Raw genomic sequence first — 7,448 nt, 5'->3', positions numbered from 1 at the left:
TATCCTGGACCACTGCTCACTGAAGTCATGTCCCAGCTGCTCCTTACTCCAGACACTTCCCTGGCTCCAGATGGACAGACTGTCTTTTTTTTCAGTGGACATTAAGTAGATAAATTCTGTTAGTGATTCAGCTTTTTCAGTTACATTTTTTCTGGATAAGCATGTCTCTCTAATTGCTGTGGTCTGCAGCTCTCTGCTCTTCTCTGTTTTGGCCTGCAGTGGTGTGCTTGGCTTTTCCACACCTCCTCTGCAGTCACTGCCTATGTGATGCAGCTTCCTTCCATCCCTGGGTCACGTGCAGCTGCTCTTGGTCATTAGGAAACATCTGAGTTCTGCTCTTATCAGGGCCTGAGGAACTAATTGGTGTTGCCATGGAAAGACCTGCTTTTGGAGACACCTTGCTCAGTGAACAGCTATGTGAGGCACATCAGCTGTCTGTCATCGTGTGGCATGGAAAAGATCTGAATTAAGCTGCTGGCAAGTGTAAGAGGTTAGCCAAGGAGGTGGTTAAATGCTTAGAGATTTTAAGTATTTGGGCTGGACACAGCCCGAGCAACCCGGCAAAAGTTTGAAGTTGTTCTGCAGAGTGGGAGCTTGGACTGGAGACCTGAAGGGCAAAGCTGGGGGCTGCAAAGGCATAGCATGGCCTTTGGGACTGAACTTCACCCGGGGGGGAAACCTGACATATGAGATACATAAGTCCAGAGCATGGGCATGGCTTGGAAAAAGTTTTCCAGGTGGCTTTTCCCCAGGCAGGCTCTTCCCAGGGTGCTGGGTTGGAGAAATCCTGGGCAGACTTATTAAGACTTCCCTCAGGATGCCGAAATCGGGGCAGCTGAATCCCAGCCTCACGGGCTGGCTGATAAAACAGCCCAGGAAAATCTGTAAGGTCAAAATATCATCCACTAAAGATCCTGGACTCTGCATTTCCAGCAAGGAGCCTTGAGTGGCTATTTGCAATAAGTCCCAAGGCTGGGCACGGGGCAGAAGCAGATTCCTTTATTCCTAGCTCAAGCAGCCTGCTCGTGTCTGGGAGACAGCAGCCCTGCTCTGAGCTGCACCTTGTTGTGTAGCCCCCAGCCACCATCACATTCACCCTGTTCAAAAACCCCTATGAGCATACTGCCTCGGGCCACTGCCCAATCCCATATTTCGTGCACAGAAAGTGCTGCTAAACTCCCAGTAACCCTCTGATAAACATAGAAATGGTCAAAGTGTTGGTTAGAAGAGACCATTGGTGACCTCTAATTCAACCTCCCCTTTGACCAACTCTCTTTCCCAGCACACCCCACCGTTTCCTTTAGGGACCTCCCAGCTTTTTCCCAAGAAGATATTTTATCCTGGTCCTATGGTTCACGTTGTGCCCCATTTCTCCGACTGGAGCCGTAGCGCCTGACCCTGGTCTGTGAACCCTCTCCCCGTGCTGGGCACCAGCGTGTCGCTGTCCGGGTCCTGCCGTGGCTCTGACCTCACTGTTCTTGCTGGTCAGACAGTTTTATTTCCCCAGGATGGTCAGCACTTCCCAGCATGCGGCAGAGCAGCAAGCCTTAGTTTTAAAGTTTCAGATGAAACACGTTGTGAAAGTCTGATCTTAGCAGTTTTATTCTTACAGCGTTACAGAGGGAGGAAAGCGCACAGGATCTTGGCTCTCTGTTTCGAGAGCTGAGCTACTTCTAATTTGTGAGAACTGACAGTAAAAGTTACAACATGCAAATGGAGGCACAGAAACAAGTTATGCAACAGTGACAGGTAGGTTAGCACAGTACAAACCGGACCCAGGAATGTAAATACACTTCCTGCAGACTTTTTTTTACAGCTCTTGGAAACCTCAGTGTCTCATTGCAATCACAGACCAATCAGCAGTAAAAACTGCACAGCTCTTGCTTCAGTTCTTCAGTTCTTCTAGCCACCGCTGGCCCCATGTCACCATCCACAGTCCTTGTGTCCCCTCTGAGCGGTGCAGCAGTTCACAGGCCATCTCTGCTGCCCACGGTGCTCCAGCAGCTGATGATCCAGGAGCAGGAGCTTCTCACACACAGTTTAGTGCTCTGCTCGGCAGAAACTGGTCAAGCGTTGCCCGCAGAGGATGTGTGGGTGTCTCCTGGCTTGTAGTGGCACATCTGCTGTGGTTTGCCTGAAAGGTTTGGTGCCCATAACTTGATGAGAAGATGATTGCTGGGGCCTCTGAAAGAGCTCTGTCTTCTCTGGAGCTGTTCCCAGCATCCCCGAGCCGTGCAGCTGTCGGCGCTGCTGGTGCACAGGGCTGCTCTCTAAGGCTTTCTCCCCCAGCCAGTCTCTCTTGCTCAGGATCCTCAGTTAAGACCTGCATGAGGATGATGCCAGCGAAAACAAGCAGCCACCGCTTGACTTGGTCTTTCTCCTGACGTGGCAAGTATTTTCTCACCTGGGCTGGGTACAGCACCTTCCTGGCTTTCCTGCTTCGCTTTTTTGGAAGGCCTGGAGGTCTCCTGACAGTTCGGACAGCAAACATCGGCCCAGACAGACTTTCTGAATTGTTTTTCAGCAGATCTGTGCTGGAGAAAGTATTTTCTGTGGTGTGAAACAGCATGTCCTTAGCAGCCTGCCAGGGTAGGTCTGAAAGCTGGGAGAAGTCTATGGAAATATCTTTTTGCTCAAAGATGGTTTTAATTCAAAAAGCAGACTGATTAAATAATATTAAGAAATATTAGTAATAACAACAGTGTTTTTATTCGTTCTCATTAAAGCAAAAAATGCAGAACCCCAGAGCTGAACTCTTGGAGTGATTTATGCTTCTTTCTGGGAAGCTCTTCTTTGATTTCTCTCCCTACTCCTACCTGTGCTATAAATACTTGCTTTGATGAGTGAAGTTGTGATGGGAGGAGCTCAGCTGACTCACAAACTGCTCTGGAATGTCTCTACCCCCAGCACCTTGTATCTGCCCACGGGCACTTGCTGCTGTAAGTGTAAGGGTGTGCTCCAAATTTTCTCCTCCCCGGTTCTGTCCTCCTTTACTACAGCTGTCTATCACAAGACTTTGCCTCCCAGGGCTTTTGAGAGTGTGCCCTTCATTAACATTCACCAATTTGCTATAAAGAACAGAAATGGAGTCCGTGGACAGGCATGCTCTCACTGTCCTCCCCTGCCTTCCCAACCCATCTGACAGTATCTCTGGCCTTGAGCTGAAGGGATTGAGGTGGGAGACCCCAGTTTCTGTTATGACCCTGTGCAGTCTCAGCACTATGCCCCAGAAAATGAGCAACCTCAGCACTTGCTCTGGCAAGCTCAATCTCAGATATGCCCAGAAAAGGAAAAAAAACAACACACGTTCAAATTCTTTGTGCCTTATGATGACTAAACAGTGCCTGGAAGGGCTGAGTGCCCACAAACATGCTGGAGAGGCCTCCAGCTCTCCTTGGGATCTTTGTCACGAAGTTAGAAGAGTTATCTGCAAACTTTATGTATGTTTGTCGGCATGGGGCATCTCATGCCTGCACCAAGCAGGTGGGAATGAGAGATGAATTCCTGCAAAATGTCTTTGACAGCCAGCTCTGGGTGGCTAATGTAAAATCAAATAGAACTTGACCTTTCCCAAGTCCTCTCAGACTGTCTTTAGCCTCCACAAAGCTGCAGCAAAGGGAAAAAACCCCAAAGTTTAAAACTATTTTTTGGCATATCCTCTTGCCCTTCGGGCTCCCTAACATTGCTTGCTTTCTGCTCCTTAGATGAAAACGGTGTTGGCTTGAGGTCACAAAGCATCAAACTTCTGTGCGTTGTGCAGTGTAACTCACCATCACGTCTCCACTGTCCCGGTGTGAGCACTCGCATCAGGCTTATTCCACTGGAAACTGCCTTGGGCAAAACCAAACTGGAGCTACTAACACAGCGACTACAGTACAGGGAGTCCCATTTCTAGGTCTGTGCCAGCCAGCACCCCCAAGGTGACGGGTCATTAATTCTATGTGGCAACACTGCGTGTGGCTTTTGCAATCATCCCAAATCCCCAGTTAAGCCATGTGCTGGAGCCAGCAGCTCACCTCAAGACACTTGCTGCTGGAAAACACCTTCCTTGGGGCAGTCTCTTTCACTGCCCATGTGACTACTTAAACCTGAGGCCTGGATGGGGCATAAAGACAGAACCTTGGTGGTCTTTGGTCATTTTTTGCTCCCCCCGCCAAGGCAAAGTCCAGAGGGCTGGGAGACAATTTACTGTTTCCAAAATCACCTAATCATTGTCAACTCCTAGCGAGGCCAAGTCCTAAGATGTCAGGAAGTGGCTCAAGCAGCCTCTTTAGTCATCAGCTCTCATGGAGGCTGCTCAGTGGGGTAAAATGTTTTGTCTCTGATGGCTAAGGCTGTGCTCAGTGGCAGTGTCCTAGCTGCACTCCCTGATGGGCATCCGCCCCCCATGACTGGTGCAATTTCGTTGGGCAGCACCTAAATCCCCTCAGTGGCTTAGAAGAAGCACGCGATAGGACAGTAATTGATGTGATTGCTGCTGCTGTGCCCCGTGGTGTCTGAGCCCTCAGACCCGCCCTGGTCCCAGTGTACGGATGAGTCAGGATGGGGATGAGTAATGAACCCTCCCACCCCAGGCCATGGGTTTCAGGCCAGCTCAGCTCAGACTGGAGGGGACAGTGTCCCAGGCAGCTGCCCAAAGTGGACACCAGATACACCTGGATGGTGAATGAACAGTGGATGCTATAGTCCAAAAATCAAACATTCAGTATTACATCCAACTATCCCCTTTATCTCATCCAGGATCATAACCACGGAGAGAGACAGATCAATTCAGTTTCTTCCAGCTGTCCCATCATTTGAGCTGTGTTTAGTCCGTGCAGTTAAGGGGCAGTTCCCGATGGACAGGAATGCAGCCCGTCCAGAAGCTGACTCCAGCTCCGACACCAATGGGATCACCTTGTGTTAATCAGGTAGAGGTTTTTCAGTGAAGTTCCATGTTTTGCACCTCTCATGCACCTAATCCATCTCACCAGCGTTGTCCAGCACCCAACTCCAGGGAGGCGAGTAATAACCCAACCTCAAAATGAGCCCCGGGAAGAGGGGGCTCTACCTGTAGCAACAAATCCTGTTCTTATTGGCAATCATCATTGCCCATTAGCTTATTGTCATGTGAGGATTACACAGGGGTATTTATAACTCCCAGGTGAGCTTGTCCAAGCAGGTCACTGGATCCTCCTCAAGTGAGAAGAACTAAGATGAATCAGCATTGTAAGCAGCAGATCTTCTGCCCACCAGGTGCAAGGAGAAGAAAACCAATTTCTGTTGAGCTGGATCCAAAGAATTGAATTTCATCAGCCCCCCCTAACCCAGCTGCTTCAGTGTCTTTCACCGGTGGATCACCAAAGCCAAAAACTGGAGCCTTGGGTACATCAGGAGCAGCATTAAAGGTGGAAGTGCTGGATCTTTGGCATAAGGGTGCAACCTAAAAGGCCTTGGCATGCGTCATGGGAGTATCATAACGGTCACGGAGTGGTTGTGCGGCTGAAGAAGAGAGAGGCATAGCCCTGATGGAGCTGAGGACACTGGGTCACGTCAGGGCAAAGTGCTGCGCAACATTCAGTACCGTGTTCTGACCTCGAGCCACCCCAGAATCACAGTGCTGCGTGTGCTAAAGCAGGCTGCAGGGAGGGGCAGACATGCTCATGACATCATCTGAAGCAGCTGGAGCAAACCCAAGGCACACAGCCCTTTTTCACGTTGGAGAGAGAAGCAACAAACTTGAAGCCAAGGACCATCTTATGCTCAAAGCAAGAGCTCAGAACTGTCTTTCCAAGGCCCCTGCAGCACCCGGAGAGATGGCAGGACCTTGCTGTAGGCAAAGCAAACCTCTGACTCAGAAACCTTGATCCCACGGGGGGGAATAGATGAAGTCATCTCAGGAAGAACTGGGCGGCCTGCTGAGATGTGTCACAGACAGCACACGATAGCAGCGTTAAGCTGTGCCAGCTAGCAGGGACAGACGGCTCTTCAGGTGCAACCTCGGAAGAGTCACCGGGAAACTGAGCGCTATGTTGTGAAAATGTGGAAGCTGGGGAGGGCCAGGTGGGCACACAGCACCAGATTCCCCTTCCGAGAGTCACGCAGGCAACTCCTTTTGTACCTGCACGCAGTCATTGTGCTGGGGGGCTCAGATTGTTTAAGAGGAAGCTAAGTTCTGGGAACATCCTTCTCCAGGATTTTGAAATTTTGGGTTTTGTGCTTTTTCTTGGAAGAACAGGTGAGATACCATATGGGTCTGGTTTGAGTGACAGCATTTGGGTAGCACAGCACATTATGAGAGCAAGAGAGGGGCAAAGGTACAGGTGAAAACAGATGTTTTGGATGCATTTAATACTTTGCCTTTCACATATCACTTACTGGCCACAGAAATGTACCCACACCACATGGGGGACAGGTGCCAGGATGTGGTGAAGGATGAGCTCCTTAGGACTGGATCCTTTATGCCCTTCTGGGGAAGCTGATGCCAAAAGTTAACAATAACAAAGGCCATGGGGTTCTGGTAAGGTGCCCCAGGATAGAACAGGAAGGATGGGACCTGGGGAGAACATGGAGGTCCCCCCAGGCACATCTCCAGGATGAAGCCGCAGCAGGGAGATGCACCATTAGCAATTGAGCCAAATCAGAGTAAGATGCACCCACGAGGAAGTCCCACAACTCAGGGCATCCGAGTGACTGCTTCCACAGCTGTAGTAGCAGACGAAGTAGGGTTTGGCCCAGAGCTGCTGCTCAGCATGGCTTAACCTGGAGGAACTCACTCTGCCCAAGCCAGAAGATGTCAGGTGAGGATGGCTGGGTGTCGTGGCAGGGGCCTGGAGGTGGGATGTGGTGGTGGCCTCCATCAGCAGCACGCTGACAGCTGAAGCGTTGCATCAAGGAGTAGAGCTGCCATGGTCTGGAATAAGCTGGGGGCTGCACTTGGCCCCAGAGGTCAAACCCTGCCCAGGGGCCCACAGCATGAGCCGTGGCTCAGAGGAAGTTTTCCAGGTGGCCTTTTCCCGTGCTCGGGTTCCTGGGCAGGCTCTTTCCAGGAGACACGGATGGGGAAATCCCAAGCAGACTTACTCAGACTTCCTCAATATGCCAAATCCAGGCAGCCGAATCCCAGCCCGAGGGATCAGTTGATAAAACAGCCCAGGACGCAGTGTCAGTGAGCTCAAAATAGCCCCCACAGAAGACCCTGGACTGTGTGTATCCTGCACAGAGCCGAGTGGCTCGCTACCCTGATCCCCACAGCTGGAGGGGGAGCAGGAGCGGATGCCAAGTCCCACACTGCAGAGCTCCGCTTCTGCCATGACCCGGGGAGCCACCAACCAGCTCCACATCTGCAGCTGGGGAATATTGAACCATGCTGGGGAGGTCTGCCCCTTCCGCAGGTGCTTCCTGGGGATGGCTACCAGTCATTCGGGGTAGCTAGAGCTGTACACCCTAAAATCATATCTAGCAGCTAT

Source organism: Eurypyga helias, unplaced genomic scaffold (assembly GCF_000690775.1).
Source record: "Eurypyga helias isolate BGI_N326 unplaced genomic scaffold, ASM69077v1 scaffold26366, whole genome shotgun sequence".
Lineage (NCBI taxonomy): Eukaryota > Metazoa > Chordata > Aves > Eurypygiformes > Eurypygidae > Eurypyga > Eurypyga helias.
Note: the sequence above shows the minus strand (reverse complement) of the source record.